The 20,933-nt window shown below is 43.3% G+C and overlaps 1 protein-coding gene across 2 annotated transcripts in view; it reads right to left on the bottom strand.

The window, feature by feature from the left end:
- The window catches only part of COL8A2 (collagen type VIII alpha 2 chain), a 317,432-nt gene that overhangs the window by 182,218 nt on the left and 114,281 nt on the right, over nucleotides 1–20,933 (bottom strand). For both annotated transcript variants that reach the window (XM_069223837.1, XM_069223838.1), the window contains exon 2: nucleotides 1,752–1,809. The gene's annotated coding sequence lies outside the window, so the exon portion shown is untranslated. The remainder of the gene's footprint in view (nucleotides 1–1,751; nucleotides 1,810–20,933) is intronic.

The raw sequence follows: 20,933 nt of genomic DNA, 5'->3' as shown, positions 1-20,933 counted from the left end.
CAACTGCTTTAAGTCCCTATTTTTTTTATTTAAAAACTGCTCCATCCACTTCAGGACTGAGCAAAGTTAGATATGTTCTACAGAACGTGGCACCCTCGTTCAAAATGAATCAAGAGTGATATTCGAAGGTTGACATTCGTTAAAGTCTTTGGAGCATTTGACAGAATTGAAAGCCTGGCCCTCAACCACAGCCACACGCGATTTTCAGCCGCATTTCTACTAGATATCTATCATTACACTTTAACTGAGGTTCATGCTTTCTTCTTGATTTGAACTCATCCTCTGAAACTGCTAGGGCCGGGCATTGACTTTGAAAAATATTTCAAATAAACCATAATTTGAAAAATGAGATCTTCTATATTTTTGATAACAATTCTGTGGGAAAAGTCACCGTGGCTAATCCTTCTAACGGGTCGATTTTACCTCCAAGCAGCAGACAAGTACCTGAAAGTGTGACTGCATTTCTCTGAGCGTTATACTCTGAGCACTTGCTTTGACGTTCAGAAAATAAAAACAGGGCAGTTGTCATTGAGAGCTTATCAATCAACATCCTGTGCCTGGTTGTGGCAGAGATCATCCAATCAGATGTATAGAATTTCATGGCAGTCTATTTTTAAAACTATTTTGAATTCCACATTCTCAAAATCTTAATCTAAAAGATCCATTTTTATGGCATTCCTCCGTCCTTCTATGGACAGTTGAAAGTTGCTTTTCTGAGAAGGGCAGAGTCAAGTGCCACAAACCACTGGCATGTAGATAGCCTCCTTTTCCCGGGATCGGCTTTCTAAAAAAATAATTTTCAGACGTATCCAGGTTTATGTCTGATTTTTCTTCTTGCCTGATCCTACCATGTCAAACGCCATGCACAGCAATTCTTTCACTGAAAAATCATCATCTCAAATATTCAATTGCACAAAAATGAGACTGTTCAAACAGGCCATCGTTCACCTATTCCTTCTCCGCTCTTTCAGTTTAGCTGCCTAAAGTTCAAGGAAGAATCAATCTCAGGAAAACGAGAGAACCTCCTTACAGCCATCCATGAATGCAACCCCTTGGACCCATGCAAAGATTGCTAGCATTTATCCATTGTGACAGGCCCACCCCCTGGGCAAAGATGGCTGCCACATTCAGGGTGAAAATGGTTACTTATGGAGCCCAAGTGTTCTCTTTTGGAGGATTATGCCAATGGAACCTCCTGCCACCCACCTTCCATCTAACTGTAACACAGGTGCTTATTCTGCGTGACACCCTGCCAGTTTCTGCTGAGTTTGTTTTAGGTGATCTAAAGACCTCACTTCCCGCTATTCGCACTAATACAACCCTGCTGCATATACACGCCGTTCCTCAACTATCAGTTAACCTCAGTTTGATAGCTGTCAATGCTGTTTTACCTAGCTTGCCACCAAGGGCCAGATGTAGCAAAGGTTTTTACCCATTCTGTGTCTATGGGAAAATGTGTTTGTACATATGGCCCCAAATCCCATGTCAAGGAGAGCCCAAAATAATTAGAATCTATTAAAAAAACAGAGAATTCACAGCTCTCAAACAGGCAAATGTCACCCCACCCTCAAGACACTGAAACCACAATAATAGGTTTTCATTAATTTGCCATTGATATATTATTATGAAGCATTCATTACATGTTGACTATACAGTGTTCAGCTGATCCCCATTAGAATATTGCAAATGTTTTTACATCTGAATGGACAGAAAGGGAATACAACACACCTGTTACAATGGGAGAGCCTTACCTTTCTTTGCTACGTCAAGTCCTTTGTCGCTGTCACTTCAGGCCGGGGACTAGATGCTCTGGAAACACAAGATTGTGCCTGATTAGAGACAAGGTAATGGTAAGTATTCATTCATTTGCTATTCATTTCTAGGTGAGTCGCAGACAACATTATGATGGTCAGGTATTCGGTAGGAGTTTAATTCTAGAAGGAAGGGACTGAGGAGTGAACATTGGAGGAAGGCATCTGAAGTTTAGTGGTTGATCAAGAGAGTTGGACAGCACACTTTAATTACAATAGAAGTGATGGATTCTACTAACACCATGTCCCCGCTTAAGAAACGTTTGGACGAAAGTTTACAAATAAAATATATGCATTTTAGAGAGTTAACCATGGTGGATCGGCCTTTGGAAATATTTGGACATATTTTGGAGGTGGGAGCATTAAAATATTTAGGAGGTTTGGAGAGGAACCAGTTAAATGTCAGACTCAGTCTTGAGTTCCAGTTTACTTTTGCGTCAAAGAGCATTTGTTAACTGTTAGTAACATTAAAAGGCATCGAGGGTAGACTCCTTCTCATCCCTCCCCTAAATTTGTTGATAGAGAGGTGTTTAAATGAGGGACTCTATGGTATCTACTTAGCACAAAGTGTTTCTTTGCAGATATTTCTTGAGGCCAGTAGTCAGAAGAGATTAATATTGAGATTATTATCGAAATGCCACCAGGGGCGGCTTCTTCACAATGGCGGAGGAGCATTGCGTCCCTGGCTAAGCCTGGAGCTGAAAGATAAAATTATATTTCATTATCTTTTTATCTTTCAGCTGCTGGCTCAGCCAGCAGCATGTAAAGGGAGGGGTGGGCTGGGTCACGTGAGGTGGGAGGAGGAGAAAGTGCATCTAAGTGCGCATGTGTGTTTGGCCGGCCGACTCAGGCCCTAGGGTTATGTCTGAGCGACAGTCTGGGCTGCTCAGACCAATCCTAGTGCTGCTTTCATGCTAGGTTTAGTATGAAAGCAGCTCCAGGATTGCTGGGGAGCTTGTGCTGATGTCCCAGTGAATGTGGGGACACCACATCGAGGGAAGAGGAGTAACGCAGCAGGAGGTGACAGAAAAAGATACGTTTCTTTTTTTAAAAACTTTTCCCCCCTCATCCCTGTCCTTACCCCCCACCCACCCCTCCTCTTGAAAATTGCGGCGGCCGTCGCTGAATGCCACACCCCCCTTAATCTCATATTGAACAAAAATACACCCAAAACTCGGAGAGGAAGCATACCAGAATAAAAAAAAAAGTCAAAGTGAAAAAGAGAGGAGGCGAGGTCTGCAATAATAATCACTGCATGAAGAAAAATCAGCATTTTCTTTCACGGAAAGGCTTGTCAGGCGCCAAAGCATTTGCTGTCTTTCTGGAATGGAATGAGGTGTCTACCGGGAACTCCTTATGGCGGCTGTTCTTGCCGGTGACCTGAAGTTATGTCAAGGGGGCTGGCAAGCTTTCCCAGCCTGACTCCATTGCTTGCCAAGTCTCCCTATATTTGCTGGAGTTCTCGCTAATAATTCTTGGCATATTTATTTTCTATACTGTAACACTCTTTAGATTTGCCTTAGTGAAAGCTTTAGCCCTCTGACCAGCCTCATGTAATCAAAAATATTCTTAAAAACACATACATGTACATGCATTGGTTGGCTTTGCTGCAGCTTTATCCATCCTTTGGTCTCTTCAACTGTCATTCATATTTTGCTTCTTCCCACCAAAGCACACAGCCTGGGGCTTTGGTTTAGCCAACCACAGTCTGTCTGAGGCTTTCTTGCACCGTGAGTGGAGGCATTTTTCCTGGTCACATGTGCACATCCACCTAAGAAGAAGTGTGCATGTATGCCAGGAGCTAATACTTTACCGTGGCATTATTTTTCTTTCTGTTCTCTATACTTTTTATTTTTTACTCATCCTTGTGTGTTTAAACTATGTTGTCAGGTTACAGTTATTCAAAGTCAATAGCACCTTTTCTTTGCACCAAAAAGAAACATATTTCTTGCGATGTGCGTTAAAATTAAAAAGTGGTTATATTCTTGCTTTAAGTGCATCTTCCTGTTGTACTGATCTCTTAACGTCTGTGGTTCTGTTGCAAAAAAAATAATCCTGGTATCCAGACTTTTTCTTAGGTGACTTCTACACTTTTCCACTGTTGCAGTCCACTTCCACCACTGGCACCAGCAAAGTACAGAATAGGGCTGTAGGTCGGGCATCAGGGACCATACATGGAATTGGAAGGCAGGTGGGCCTCTATGCAGGTGGCAGGGACTCTCTGAATCTGGCATGGAAGATGGAAGTAACTGCAGGTAGCAGAGTATAATGACTCCCTAATTAGGTCGGAAAATTAAATGGACCTTTGAAAGCGGCAACAGGAACTCTCAGTTTGTCCAGGAGATAATGGGGCACTAAAAAGACCAGCAAGATCTATGGATACATTTAAGAAGTAGGCTGAAATGAGTGGGATGGCAGGCACTTTATGAATTATGTAGGTGTGCAGTGATGTAAAAGGTGGCAACAGGGACTCTATGAATGGAACCAGAAAGAGGGCAGAGCCTGCAGTGTACCTTGTTCACCAGTAGCCTAGCAAGAGTGTCAAAGGTCCTAATGCAAACAACCGCAATGGGTCACCCTAACGCCTAGGTGAAGTGAAAGACAATTATGATTGGGATCCTGACATGGTCAGATTGGGACAGAAAATAGGCCTGGCACCAAAATAAAAGTGGCCCTCATTAGCGAATCAGAGAGCTAAAACAGTGGCCCACGTTTGCGCATAAGGGTGGTTTTCAACTTGTATAGACAAGCTGTATAGGTGTTTTGCTGGGTATGCGAAACTGCATGCATTTGTCCTTGCTGCAGGCAATGTTTGTGTAATAAAAGGGAAATCAACAAAAAAGGCCCACCACACTACAAAACAGGCCCAAAACAGGCAAAAAATGGCACCCACTGATCTGTCAGGCCAGCCCATCAAGCACAGCCGGATTGCCCTATAGGTCAGTCCGACCCTGCGTGCAGAAGACCCCTAATCTGCCTGGGCAGCTACCACTATTGGACTATTGATAGCCACTCAACTGCTGCTCATCACCCAGCTGTATAGTGTGCACATGGCCAGCCATACCCATTATAGCCATTTCTCTGTTTTATGTCAGCAATCCATAGCCTCACCACTCACTCCATTTTACAGGGTGTCTCCTGGAGCAGGGTCATCAACAAACAAAGGAGGAAGGCACTACCAGTAGGGGTAGGTGAATTTCTTTCTTTTTAAGTAAGGGTGGTGGAATATGATTCAACGAAATTCCATGGAATTACATTCAAATTCCGCAAGATTCTGCAGAATACTGCAGCAGGGAGAGTGGGCATTTGGCACTATTCTCTTAGTTCAAAATGCACCCTCGCACAGTCATGGTGTTAGAGGGGGTGGGGCGGCGCACACCGGGGGAATATGAATTAAAAAAAATTACAAATACATTTGCTTACATGGCCTGCTGCCGCCTAGAGAACCGCACTGCTCCTCCGTTTCTGCAACAGGCTGCAGGCACAGGTTCCCAGCCTGCCCTGCGGCCAATCCTGGATTGGCTGGTAGCGCTCAGTCAGGGCACTCCCAGGCAGACTGGGAGCCTGTGCAGGCTCTCTGCAGCCCAGCAACTATGGGCTGGAGAGAGCCCTGTGCCCATGTGTGTTTGGCCAGCCGTCTCGGGCCGGCCAAACACACATGCTCTCTGAGGGGAGTGCACAACCTGTCACAACCTGTGGCCCACCCCTTTCACAGGGAAGGGATAAAAACACAGTTTATTATCCCTTCCTTGTGAAAGGATTTGCAGCAGTTACTGCTGGGGGAGGGCGACGCTCCTCCGCCCTCATGAAGGAGCCGCCCCTTCCCTCGCACCCAAAAACGGATGCAAGGATGCATTCCTTGCTAAGAAATAGTGCTGTCAAATACAAATGCCTACCCCTCAGCGTTCTAGCATACTCTGCAGTGATTACTGCAAAGTATATAAGGGCACCGAGGGGTATGAATTCTAAGTACATTTGGTATTTGGCACTGCTGTGCATACCCCCTCAGCACCCTTACATACTCTCTTATATACTCTGCAGTGATCATTGCAGAGTATGTAAGGCCACCAAGGGGTACACAAGCCTTATATACTCAGAGCATGTAAGGCCACCGAGGGGTATGCACAGCAGTGCAATCAATGATGTTTTTAAACTGGGCTGGAAGAGGGAGCAGCCCCTCTATGTTTAAAAAACACTGCAGATTAAAGTTTCATCTGCAATGGTTTTTAAACACAGAGGGACTGCTCCCGGTTCCAGCCCTGTTTAAAAACCAGTACAGTGCTGATTCATTCCGCCAGAGGAGCGGCGGAATGTATTAGTAATTCTGCATTACAGGAGCAACCTGGGATTACTAAATGCCTCCAGTTCCAACCACTCCTATTTTTTTGTCTGCGGTACGGTGATTAACATTTCAGGTAATTCCGTTTGTTTACACTGGTTTCACATCTAAATGTCCCAATTTTTTTTAAAAAAGCCAAAAGGCTGGCAGAATGCCCTGCAACACAGGAGATCTTCATTCCATGTATGTGCGGTCCAGCACTGTCACATGTTGCACTATGTAGGTATGTGATGCTAATAAGTTAATAACACCTGTTACAGGCAAGCACGACTTCCCTGCTGTTCGGGAAGTTTCTTTCAAGGGCACTGTGAAGGGTCAGATAATGTATCTCGGTGCAATTATCTTTAAGGGAAATAGATTGCTTGCCCCACACAGTGCTTTAAGAAGCATCTGTGCTGGCATTTTTTTTTTTTTCCGCCTGAGGTACAGTGGAGCAACCCTAATTCTACTCCGCAGGAGGTAAAACGAGGGCTAATTTCGCTTGTTTTGAAAACCACTTAAATACTTCGGACACCCCTAACTGCCAGCTTTAAGGGAACAGTGAAGCAACTGGATGTGTAAGGCTTCCTCGTTTGGTCACTACAATGTTTAAAATTTGACGTGCGAAAAGCATTGTCACCATTTTTACAAATCATTTTTATTCGGTTTATATTAGGTTTTTTGCAAAATAGTTATCAGGGAATATTGACAGAATAATGGAAGGAACAGGAGCATCCAGTTATAGCCACAGAGCGCGTTATTGTGTGACGTCATAAACTCGGCCCCCGTGGAGGCACGTGAGGTTGGGACAGAAAAGTAGATAACATGAGATGTGCGCAGCCGGGAGCGCGTGCTTGCATTCTCACTATGACGTGATTATTTAATGCCCACATCATTCCTAGGCTTAGGTGGGGCCTAATTAATGATCAGGCAGCCGCACACCAGGGACTTCGAATAGGAGTGCTGTCTAGCAGACTGAATAAAGAATCCCAGTCCCGACCGGCAGCAACCGGCATAAATAAGAACTATTCATTAAAATGATATGCAGCTGTTAGCTAAAAAATAACAATTTAATTTCATACAGATGATTGATTACATGTTTTCTTTTTTTTCTTCATTTTTTTGTGGCATATGCTTGCAAATATATATTTTTTAAAACAAGCATTACACCAGCTTTCTAAAGCATTTCCTACTATCTGTGAAAATGCCTATTTCATTCTGCCTTCCCCAGGGGCCTTTCGGTGATTCATGTCAACAGTAGTTTGAAAATCTAGAATGTATTCCCCACAAACCTTTCTGAGTGGGACAGAAGATGGCTGTGCTAACTTATGTTCTAGCTTGCTTAGAAATGTGACAATGCTGGGGCAAGGATGACAGAGCGAGCCTTTGCAGCTGGCCTCGAGCTCTATAAATCACTCACTCGTTGTTCTCTTGCCAAAGTGGATATCAACTAACCCCAGTAAGGATAATGAGCTGTGTCTCTTATCCTCCCTCAGAGGCTCATAACAGCTCTTTACCAAACTTTAGAACTGGCGTGTGGAGCTATTCTCTCGGAGTCCTTGAGTGCCTCTGAGCTGTCATCACCTTGAGAGGGAACCAATCAGAGGATGTGAGCGGGCTTGGGCCCTTTGTGGGGCGGTTCTGCGGGGAGACCTCACAGCACTCACGCCACACTCTCTTTCTGCTGCAGAAGTCTGTAAACTTCAATCATCGAGAAATGGTGGGGCAAAATAAATACAGTAAAGCACAGAGACACTAAACAGATGCAGAAGGCTGAACAAAGGTGGGTATATTTAACCTCTTGATCACATGTTTGTTCTCAGCACAGTGACTCAGCATTTCATCTTTTCAAGGTCAACAAGGAATACCATTGAGATGAATAGTAAATTACTCCTATAATTTAAGTACTGACAAACATGTAATGTTTCAGATTAATAGCTGAATATTCATGTATCTGTTGACTACTTTGAGATGCCTGAAGTTCAGTGTAATCAGTTTTCTCCGTGAAGCTGGGCTGAAATAAAACATCTACAAGTACAGAGAGTTAATTTTGTGCGGGTTATAATGAAAACATCTATGACCCAATGAGATTCAGTAGCAGGTGACATCACTCCTAAGATGGCTGCCAGCTGAGCACAGGCACTGCTTGCAGAACTTTAAAGGCACCACCTGCCCAGTAACATTTTCCATCTCTAGCCAGCGAGAACAGTGCGCATATACACATTATTATTATTATAACATGGTTTCTGGAAGTTTCCATTGATGGAACCAATTTTTTTCGTTTTTTCAGCGCAGGGGCCTGCCTTCAAAACAAAACAGACTAGAGATGAAACACCTCGAAAGCTTCATGAATAATTCTGTTTTCAAAGCTGCCATCAAAATTGTAATTGTTTTCCCGGTTCGCTGTGTTCTGCCTAGAAGCACTAGCACAAACTGTTAGACATGGACACTTTTTTGCTTTCTGAAGCCTTATAATTTTCTTTTTCTTCTAGGAAACCAATCCATTTTCTGATATACGAAAAATCTCCAAATTTGAGCATAAAATCTAAATATTGAGAGGAATATTCACTAGATTAGTGGTTCACAACCTGTGGTCCGGGGACCACTGGGGGTCCATGAAACTTCCTCAGGGGTATGCGACTGCTTAGAAAGTTAAATAATATTAACAGATTAGGCCATCCAGCTTTGAGTAATGACTCAGTGTGTGTCTCCGGATTCCAATAATGATTCAGTAGGGGTCTGCGGGTTCCAGTAATGATAAAGTGGGGGTCCACAGAAATCAAAAGGTTGGGGACCACTGCACTAGATGCATCTCTGCCATTTTTGTATTTTTGTATTTGTAATTTTCTCTGGGAAATATGAAGATTTCATTTACCACCAAACCCTAAATCAGGCCCAGAGATTGACTGATTGCGATAACTGTATTCCACCTGAGAAATCTTTAAGAAATATTGGTACTAAGAGCCAGATGTATCATTCTATATAATAGCGATTACCAAATTGCAATTTTTTGCGATTCGCAATTAAATTAAGTAATCACTATTAGAATGTATGAAACTCTAGGAGTTTCATATAGCTATTCGCAAGGGCTCACAAATGGATCTACCTCATTAATATTCATGAGGTAGGTTCAATTTGCGACCCATTGCAAAAGGCTACAATCACAGGGATGGTGGCCTGCGGGGCTCAGCAGACCACCATATCTGTGATTGCTGTTAAATAAAGCAACCTTTTTTATTTGAAATGCAGACCGTTTTCCTTAAAGGAAAACAGGATGCGTTTAAAAAAGAAAAAAGAAAAGTTTTCTTTTAATTTTTTAGGAGTAGGCAGTGGGAAGTAGGACCACTGCCTGCCCCTAAAAAATGTTTTCGCAACCATTCACAAAGGGGAAGGGGTCCATTTTGTACCCTTTCCCCTTTGCAAATAGGTTACCACCAATTTGAAATTGGTGGTAAATGCGATTGTTTTGCGACCGCATTCATGGTCACAAAACAATCATACAAACCTCTATGATTCGGTATTGGGAAGGGACTACCTTGACACGTCCCTTCCTGATACCGAATCAGTATGTCGTCGCAAATCCAATTTGCAATTTGGTAACAAGTTACTGAATCGCAAATTGGACTTGTTACATGCGAAAATGCATTTTTGCAATCGCAAAAATGCTTCATACATCTGGCCCTTAGTTATACACTCACAGTAAAGACTAATTACCAGAAGGGAAGCCCAAGCCACCACCAGCACAGTGATCAAATCTAACTTCATCAAGAGCTAAAAGAGAGCAAATTGGTGTTTAAACAACATTTTCAAAAGTTTTTCTTCCAAAATCCTCAAGCCTAAATATATCTGTGATGTTTCAGGGGAGATACTTTTGAACACCTATCTTTTTACTTTTAGACTACTCTGACAGTTTATGTCTCTGATTTTAAGTTTGGTGGCTCAACCATCAAACACTGTAGTGGCCAAACGAGCAGTTTGGCCACATTTCTGATGTTACAGAGGTGTGGCTTCCACCACACTGACCTCTGAGGTGCCATTAAATGTTGTTCCATTGAAAACTGGGTTTTTCTCTACAGGAGAGTTTTTTGCCACCATGAGGATAGCCACTTTAGAGAAAAGAAATTCAGCGGTTCTCCAATGCAAAGCCGTCACTAATGTTGCTACCGGAAATGTACCCAACATATGTAGTATCCACGTCCAAAATGTTCTTGATGTGGTAGAAGATTCTCCTTTCCTTTGCTCAGATTTGGTTAGGATCTTCAACATTGCGTCCCAGTATGAGAAGGTGCTGGGCTCGGAATTTTGCTATTTTTTATTTTAAAATATTATGTGTGTTTTTTTGTAGAATACCTGTTTTGACACGTGGCTGCTTAAGACTCTATTAAGTGTCAACGTCGATAAAGAAAAAAAGAGGCAGAGTCCGCTAGGAGCATCAGCAGTGAATGATCAAACATTTAGAAGTATTCTAAGATCCGTTTGCACAGAGCAACAGTGTCAGCACCTTTTTGAAGTTCTTGCGGGCATGTGGTCAGGTGCAAATGCCAGGGGTTGATGCTTTGGCACATGATTTGCAGACACACATTGGAAGGAATGAGCCTCATTCCCGAGACAGGGCGAGCCAGGATAATGTTCTGAATGCTGAGGCGAAATTCACAAGCTTGTTGCCTGCTTTCATGCTACTGCAGGCATTTTCTCTAGTCAGGGACTTGGCACTCCTGTTATCTCATACCATTTGTCATATTTGCACTGCCTTCTCGTGTTTATCTTACATTGTTTATTCTGCTACTAAAACCTCAATGAAACATATCTAAATAAAAAAGGACTCAGTACTCCTTTAGATTGTCTTTCTTTTGTCGTGCCCCCTTACTCCATGCTTTATCAAGCCAAATTGTTAAGCAGCTTTCAGCATTCTAGCCTCTCATTTAGCTCAGTGGATTAATAAAATGTTTTGCTATCCACAGGCAGCCTGCATGTCTCAGGTTTAAACCTGTTCGGAAGGGACCCATCATTTCATCATGATCTCAGTTGAGTGCCATCGGGCTCAATGAAAACGAGGACAGCTTGAAAAATATGTGTCCATCTGAAAAATATGTGTCTATTCCGAGAGTGTGCTTTGTTCCTGAAAATTGAGGAGAACATTTCACAGAAAACGTTTTGTGAATGGGGTCCAATACGAGCTATAATTAATGATAATTTACAAGTTATTATCATCACTTTAATTCAGAGTCGCTCCTTTGATCGCTGCTTGCTCTTCTTTTCTGTTTTTTTTTACTTGGTAGGCCTTGTTATATGTGTTCTCCTCCACCTCGTGTCCTTCATCTCTGCATAAACTCTGCCCTGTGAGCTTTGAGAGACATTACCAACAGGCTGGTACCTCTGAATGTTGAATATGACTTTTGGAGTTTTTGCTGCTTTCTATAGTGCAAACTCCACCGAAGCTATTGTAGCCCATTACATGAGCACCAGTTACATTACAGAAGAACACATACATATTTTTTTGTTTTCTTGGGCAGGGGGATTAAGTGATTTGCCCAGAATCATAGGATGTTGAGGTGATGCCGAGACAATAACCTGGTTCCCTAGGTCCAAAGCCAACAGCTCTTGGCTTTATGCCACATCCTCTCCCCTTGACTTGAGTAAAGTCAGTCATGTAGCAGGTACAAATGTGAAATATTATTGATTCTAGCAATGCAGCCTGACTAGTCTTTCAAGCATACTGTCCTATCAAGCAACTTGTGATCCTCTAATTGGCCAGTCCCTCCTCTAGTTTCAAGACTTTTCTTTCAAACACATTCACATACTTTTCACAGGAACTGGTGTGTGGCTTCGCTCCACCATGATAAACACATGCTTTGAAAGAATCCAACAGAAAAATTGAAAGGCATGTTAAATAAATACATTGGGAAAGGTAGCAGGCTTCCTTTCGTTTGAAACCCGTAGCAGTCATGGAATTATGGAAGATGCTCCAAGCAACTTCCAAAACAAAAATTTCCCGCCCTTAGAAGCACAATGTATATTATCGATTACCCATATTGTAGGATTGAACAGGTGGGTTCAAGAAGCTACAATCATGTTGTTTTAGGAATGTTGGCGCTTCTTATTATGCTGCCCAGCTACTTTTCCAGCAATGAACTAAAAAGACATGTCTGAGGTCTTTTCAATAGAATGGCTGCGGTCTATCTTAATGAAAAAGCAGGTTATCTGTTGTGAATGGCTAATAATTTCAAATGCTTTAGAATGGCGGAGCTCCTGAAGCAAACGAAGCAACAGATGGTATCAATGACAGAAAAGATTGGTAAGAATGTGCTGAACTCTATGGGGGATTTTAACGTGTGCATCTGTTTTTAGGAGCCTGGCCTGTTACATTTATTATTGTTGCATCTTAAAATTGTAAACTTTGTACACGCAGCACAACAAGCATGTTTAAGTGGTCGAACAAAAACAGGACTTTAAAAAAAACACCTCATCAGTTAAATACAAAGGTTGCATAAAGGATGCATTAAAATGCTACTGCTGTCTTAAATGCTTTTGTCCTGATACAGTTTGAGCTTCCCCCATCCCCAGTGTATCATAATTCTCTACTCACTGCCTTTTCTTTCTTAACAGCAGACAATGCACCTGCAAGCAAGACCTACCAGCAGCTCACTCAACGCACAAATAACGAGAAGCAATAGAGAAGCATAACGAAACGAAATGGTCCAAATAATTAAAAATTAAAGTAGGGAAGCACTTCTTTGCAAATACCTGAATTGTTTAATATTCAGCCATTCCCACCCAAATACCTCCAGGCTGCAATCAGACACAGAATGTCCAAGAAAAACTTGACTTTCAGAAAAAAATGTGTTTATGGGTTCAACTACTGAAGAATTGGGTTATTAATTGGCACCAGTAAAACTCAAGGTCATTGCACAAACTAAGAACCCACATTATACTGAGCAGAAACCCAAAAGCATTGCCAACCATAAATCACCTTCAGACTCTTCACCAGCACACACATAGCCATCTGTGTAATTGTGGTGCGACATCGAACATCAAATCTAACTGTATTTTTGTTTCAGAAGGGTGCAGATTCTTCTGGGGTATTGGTGCTCTTCTCCTCCAGTAATGGGAAGTCCTGCAACCAAGTCTGACAGTAACAAATGAGTCAATACACAGCATCTCCCTAAAAGTCAGATCTTTGCTTGGGTGTATCAAAGACATTTCCTGCCTGATGAATGGATTTTCGACTCAGGTTTTCAGAAACTTAAGCTGGTTGTTGTTAATGGTACTCTGAGGGTTTGGGCCAACGCCCTTGTAGCTGTGCCTCAGCCAATCCAAACAAGTAGATGGACAGCAGCCTTGAATGGAAAGAAATGCCTCTGAGCACAGAAATTGCAGTAGTAAGGCGAACATGAGTTGGCGAGTAACCAACAAATTTTTGTTCAATGTTTTAGGAAGGAAACTCATTTTCTATGGGTGTTTATTGTTTCAGGTCAATGCTAGTCATGTGTTTTATTTCACACTTATTTTTTCAATTTAGTACATGTACTTAGGCATGCGGAAAGTACCACATCCCCAGCACTAGCATGGCGAGTCCTGCGTGGAGCCATGCAACAGGCACAGTTTTAGCAGTAGAGCAGGCTTTCCCTCACATTGCCAATACCAAAAAAGTGCCACGTACTGTATGCTTGTGGTGTGAGCTGTCTGTGCTATGAAGAAGCCCCCTTATGGGGTTGTGGGTGCCAGTGAACGGGTAAGATAAACTCATAGCTCCTGAAATGCAGTTAACTTATAGCTCCTACAGGATACTCACACAGTTCCTCGAGATCCTAACAGAGTATGCACCAGAAAACAACATAGACCCTGACAGACACTCACAAAGCAGCTTACATTCTCAGATGCCCAAAAAGATCCTCACACCAGTTGGGAAAGATCTTCACATAGTTCCTGACATACCCTTGCATAGCTCCCAACACATTCACACATAGCATACTCTAACAGATCCTCATTTAGTTTCTAAAAGACCTCTAGATTTCAGCTCCAATCAGTTCCTCGAACAGCTCACCCAGATCCTCACACAGAAACTGATAGACCACAGCATAGCACACAAAGGATCCCCATGCAGCTCCCAACAGACCTTCCCACATTTCCTGATAGAGCATACAACACAAACTTACTCTCATATATCTTCTGTAAGATCCTGATATATCTCCTGACACATCCTTAAATTTAGCTCTTACCAGATTCTCTTGTAGATCCACCAAATCATCCCAGAGAACATAAAAGCCCACACTGACGCTCCTTATAGAACTCATACAGCTCCTTACATACTCTTTTGTAGTTCCTTTCACATTCCTAAATGGGTGTACGTCGGAACAACGCAGGCATTTACCATGCCTGCCTTAACGCGTCACGAACCATAAATGCTTTTCTACAACACATTCCTTTACCACGCAAGTCATTACAATGACTTGCCTTGGGGAAAGCGCCAGACTTTGAAATAGTATAATTTACTATTCCAACTCCAGTCTGCACCACAGTAGGGAAAATGTTGGACTTAAAGTCCAACATCAGTCCAACAATACGTTCCCTAAGGCAAGTCGTTGTAATGACTTGCGTGGTTAATGAATGTGTTGTAAAGACGCATTTGTGGTTCGGTCCACGTTGTAAATGCACAGCGTGGTTCAAGCTGCATTGTTAAGACTATTTTCCTCCCAAATGGATTCTGGAATAGCTTACAGACCCTGAGATAGCCTCAACAGACCCCCTCCCATAGTTCAGACAGACCATCACAGAGCTCTCTGCCACCTTTTCATAAGCCCATAACCATGCAAAGCTGGAACAAGGAATCACCTAACACACCCTTGGATATCCGCCTCAGACCTTCACACAGTTGAGATAAACCCTCACACAATCTTAGTGGTTTTTCGGACAAACCACAACTTACACTTTGATAGTTCTGAACTGAGGCTTTTATAGAATATACAGACAATCACTCTCCTTCTCATTCTACTCCACCTGTACAACTCAATCATATTGATTCTTCTAATATAAGTACTATATGAGCAAAACTTATCAAAATCGATGTACTCGTTGGTCTCTTAGCTGTGACTACCACTGAGTATGACCATGTGGTCAGTTTAGTGGAACTGACACCTGTCTGCTTAACAATGAATATTTGGCATGGCTACTATATTGTTCAGGCTGCTAGGGCTTTTTGGTTACTAACATGGGCCGCAATATGATGTTTTGAGGGCATGCAGGTTCATGAACAAAATCAGTATCAATACCTCCTTCATTGAGAAAGCTAAATAGGGATCTTTTTCTTATACTTTTTCCATTTTTAGATCTTGCATAAAGACCGTTTTAGCTGTTTAACACTTACTGCCTCTAATACAGTACAATATAAACATGCAGTGAAGTTTGACTCACACCCTTGCTCGAGGTTGGGTGTCTTTCTTGCTATCTAATTTCCCTGCTTCTTAGTTGATGGCTTTCCTAATTTGTCCCACCTCTGGAGCATTTCTTCTTAACTGTGTTATGATTGGATGACTTATGCCCTTCCACCGCCTGCATTCATGGAACTACTTTCATTTTTTTTCCTAGCACTCAGTGGGAGTTCATGTGTTTTCTTGTTCTTGAAAAGGGCTGGAAGGGGGTAAAGTAAGAGAACCGGCCTTGGCGTCACTGGGGCCCAGGTGGTGTACCTTCAGCCCGAATGTCTTTCAGGCCTTCCTCGAGAGTGTGTTGTATTTGCATAGGCCTCACCATGAGGCTACCTTTATTAAGCTTTTTTTAAACTAGAGTGAATCTGGGCAAATCATTTAAGGCCTGATTATGACCTTGGCGGAGGGGATTACTCTGTCACAAACGTGACAGATATTCCGCCGTCCCTATTACAAGTTCCATAGGATATAATCGAACCTGTAATACGGCTGGCTGGATATCTGTCACGTTTGTGAGATAGTAATCCCCTCCACCACGGTCGTAATCAGACCCAAAGGGGGTCATTTTGATTTTGGTGAATGGAAAACTCTGTTCACCAAATCCGACAGGGAGGCTGCCGCCTACGGAGCGACCTCCCCATCGGAGTCATTAAGGGTTTCCCACTAAGTTGGCGGACGGAAATCTAAGTTTCCGCACCACTGGCCTAAAGGGAAACAGGCTACAGCATTGTCTCCAGCTCGTAATCTAGCCAGCGGCAATGCTGTAGCCTGCAGGGTGCACCATGCCAAGTACATGGGCAGTCAGGGCCCCCCTGTGGCTCCCTGCACCTGTTCTCTGCCAGCCTTTTCATGGCAGTGTTACCGCCATGAAAAGGCTGGCGGAGAATTGGGTCGTAATCCCAAGGGCAGTGCTGTTTCCAACGCTGCCCTGGCGGATTAGGATCTCTGCTAGACCGCCAGAATCCAAGATCCTGGCAGTTCAACCGCCAGGGTTGTTATGTGGTGGTTGGACTGCTGTATCCACGGCGGTCTAGCTTGCCACCGTGAGTGTGGCAGTCATAAGACTGCCACACTCATAATCAGGCCCTTAATCCCCCAAGGCCTAAAGTAAAAATGAATTTGATCTTGTGTAGTGTAACTGCTGTTTTATTAAACTGCTCCACTGCTCTTGTACCAAGTTCACCCTATATAAAATTATAAAAAAGCAATAAAAAGGCAATGTGTTCATGTTTTAAGGTTCTGCAAAGACTGGCGCATGATAATTGATAGCACTCTTTATATAAACACGTCCATAGTCATGGATGAAAAAAGCAGCTTTAGAACACATTTTTTTTAGTGTTTTCACTTTCCGTTAACATTTTCGTACTAACCAGGAGTTTAAAATACCTTTTGCGCTGGTAAAGAAACATCCAGAAGGCCTCCCTAGGTAGGTCAAGTATTGTGATCCTTGGGCCATTTTATTTCAACTCTCCTGTCTGGCCAAAACGCAGTGTTTTTAGTTATCGCCATTACTTTGCTTCTAAAGGCTTTAAAATGCTTAAGTTGCCAAACATTGCTCTAAAAATGAGTCCAGTGAGTTTAACCAAATGCTGTTTATGAGAGACCACTATTCGCGATTGTGGGCCACTTTCTTGAGACTGCCAAGGTCTAATTGGGATCCCAGTCCGACCCTTCGTCTGTTGGTGCGCGTGACTGTGTAACTCTTGTGGTGCAAAATTTAATTTTACAAGTCACACGGCGATAACAAAATGCGTTTAGGAGAAGATACGGTATACAGGCGGCTCTTATGGCTTTAGAAAGCCATCTGTATGTAAGTACAGATGAACTTGACTATTTCTGCCGGGCGCCCCCAAAGACGCAACACACGTATTAAAGAAATAGGCGCGTGCATATTCACAAAGGGAGGAATTCAAATTGTGCGTCATACTGGCCATCTGTCTAAAGACAGGAGCTGCAGTTTTTCAGGAGTTGAATTTGGACGCACAAGTCTCAGCTTTTGCCATGATCGGACTGGCCTAAAGGGCAATCTGGCAGCACCAGAAGGGCTGTCTTGACAAGTCTGTGTGTGGACAGGTATTTTGGTTGTTTGTGGGTCTGTTTTATGGTCTAGTGGGTCGGTTTTTACTGTTTATTAACCTGATAGTACCACGAATATGGCCTCCAGCAAATGCACACATATGCAACCTCACTTGCCTTGCAAAAAATCTATACAGGGTAGATGAACAAATCCAAAACTTGCCCGATTTGCAAACATAGGCACAGTAATTGGGTCCACTTTTATTTTAGAGGCTGGGCCTATATTCTCTGCCAGTGTGATCATGGCTCCTGTCCAAGGCTGACCCTCCAGCCACAGTTTCTCTGTCTGATCCTTCTTTGATGTGTTATGTTTTGTGTAGCGCATTCTACCATTCGTTTGCCACCAATGAGCATTGTTGTCATACGATTTGGGGATTTCCATTTATTGGTAGTCAAGGTGGTTTGGATGTGTGTGTAATTACCAGAGATCTGTTAAATGACTAGTGTAAAAGTGATTAATGTTGGATAATGTGAAGACAGAATGAGTTTGATCCTGCTACAGATCTTTGCAGTGTGCTATATGGATGGATGGGTGGATGTGCCGAAGGGTGATCAGTTGTCCACACCCTGGTCAACGCAGATTGTTTTCTAAACAATTTCACTAGGCAGGTAAATACATATGATACAGTCTTGTGTGCCTGAGTGTTTTTTTTTTAAACTATTGAACCTGAATGCGGATGCGGGTGTGGTGGCCGGAAGTACTGTTGAGTGGTTAGCTAACTATGTGACTTTGCTACACATAAGGGTTCTGCTTAGCCCTCTGATTCAACTTTGCTCGCTGCCAGACTCTTTCCAGGGTTTCTGAAGTGCTTTACCAGTGAGAGTGTCCTCTGTGGAGCGAGCAGCTTGGACGAAAGGAGAAAATTCTGCCCTGCTCCAGGGCTTCTGAAGTGGCAGTCCAAGCCCTTCAAGTCACCCCAAAAATGCAAATCATGGAAAATTCTATGGGATCCCAGTGCTGTGCTAGGGTCTCTCCAGCCTCAAAGAGGTGGGCCCCAGCAGTGGGAAGCAGTACCTTGCGTGCTGGCCAGTAACAAAGAACGAAGGTCCATTCACTCACATCGGTGAGTGTCCACGTTTGGCTGTGACTACATTGTGCCTCACTTGCATCAAGCCACTAATGAGGTGTATAGCGCTCTTGGCCACCGAATTCACCAATTATTACTGTCAAGGTGCCAATCAACGTGTTCGCTTTTCTTGGCTCATTTTAAAAGATGTGTGGCACATGGCTCTGCAGGTCCAAGGATTGCCTCTCTTTTTTTCTCTTTACCACATGCATAGAGGTGAAACAGGCCCTAAAGAAGGTCCAGTTCCATATCTTGTTGCAAGGAGAGAAATGACCAGGGCATAGCTATAAGTGCTTCAGCAGGTCCAGTAGAACAGAGGTCCCAGACATTTCAGAGGCCCCCTACCCTCTAATTGTTCCATTTTACTACACTAAGCACAGTGATAGGGCACATGTTTTTGCTTGCGCTGTGGCCAGTGGTACTTTTACTGAACCACTGTGGATGACACTAGAGTCAAACCCCATAGAGGGCTGAAAAGCTGCCTTCTGCTGTGGGTAGATGTTGATGGAGCGGAGGGTGTTTCTGTCTTCCCTTGCCCCCTTACACCATGCTAGCACTGAACCACCCCTTCCTATATTTTTCAACACCACTGTTCACATGCTCAAAGTCTTATGAGGAGAGACCGCCTGCCCACACTAAGGTTGCCTACAACAGCCGTCTGCATGAGGATGTAAAGGCAGAACATGCCTTCTTATGGGTCCCTCAGGAAACTCCCTCTCAGGACAGATCTGGCTATGCGGTCCCTGGGCCCAGAATCGCTCACACTGGAGCAACAACAGAAACAGCAATTGCAGACCACTGCCAACCCCAGAAGCTACCCTACGCTGGACACAGACACGTCCTATATACCTGGGCAGCAATAGATGCACTAGTTAAAGGTGAAGAATAGCATAGAAAGGGCATACTCTTAGTATAACATATGAATTACACTGCATTACAATTATATTTTAATTACTACATCACAGGGTAAGTATAGGTGACCATATTAGATTAATGCAATATTTAATGGGGTTAGATAGACAATGTAAAGATAAAAATCATAATAATATACTTACCATGACCATGGACAGAATGCAATGTAATTGACCATGACACAGTGTCATACAACCCATATTTCTTCTGCGAACCCCAGAAGATCCAGAAGTCCTCTGGAAACTGTGGAAATGAGGAGGTTTCCCAACAGGCTGTGACTCTGAAATGCTGCTAAATGTTGCTTATCCGTTATAGATATAGGCATGCAGTTCTAGAGCATGCCCCCACAGAAATGGAGGAAGACATAGATGTGGTCCCAGCTCCTATTTCACGCACACCTGTTCCAGGTCAGGTGCACGCAAAGCAAAAACGAATCCCAGTTGTTCTGCTGCAAGTGACTACGATAACAGGACTCTGCATTGCAAAATGTATCTTTGTCCATGAAGAACACGCATTTGCAAATCTGCCATCTCTGGGTCAGTAGCCCATTGCGCTAGAAGTCACATTGCTCCCCTCGCTGACGCACAGAGTAAGTGAGACGGAAATGGGGTAAACAGTCCAGTCCCTCCTGGGTAAACCAAAGCACTGCCGGTCACTCCCAGGAAGGCCGGAAACCACTGCCAGCCCTGATTTGCATACTCCACGCTATGTGGTTTGGGGCAGAGCTGCCAGAGTAACCGATTTCACACCGAAAATACCGCATCAGACTTACAACTGCGCCCGACCATTGGTCCACGTGGTCCTATGGAGCGCTTCCCCTAATGGGGGTGGGCTTTAGTTAGGAAACATATGCTCCTGACTAATGTAAGTGATTAGATGCTTGTTTCATATCTTTTCAGTTACCTGTAACACTGGTACCTTGATTAAGAAGACACATTTGTCCCTTTTGATTAGGAGATATAGATAGTCAACTTGGTCCTGACGAAGCATCAATGGACCCGTATGGACCACTAGGATGCGAAACATGTTGACCCATGAAAAGGGTTGGTTTGAAAATTGTCCAACCTCTCTTCCACTCATAGATTCCAATAGAGTGATTGATCATTATTTCTATTTCACTCGTTTGACTACACTTCTTTTTTTAATCTTGGTCCCTGCCTTCCAACTGGTCCAATAAATCATTTACCCATTGGAGGTTGTGAGAGCCAATTTTAACCTTTTTCTACTTTGATCTCCTATCTCTTTCCCCTACTCAATCCTGGGGTCATGGCACCATCATTGTAAAAGATCTCCGGCAAATAGCCCCCCCATTTGGGGTGGTGCC

This window comes from Pleurodeles waltl, chromosome 3_1, assembly GCF_031143425.1.
Source record: "Pleurodeles waltl isolate 20211129_DDA chromosome 3_1, aPleWal1.hap1.20221129, whole genome shotgun sequence".
NCBI lineage: Eukaryota > Metazoa > Chordata > Amphibia > Caudata > Salamandridae > Pleurodeles > Pleurodeles waltl.
Note: the sequence above shows the minus strand (reverse complement) of the source record. Positions and strands in the feature narration are given on the sequence as shown.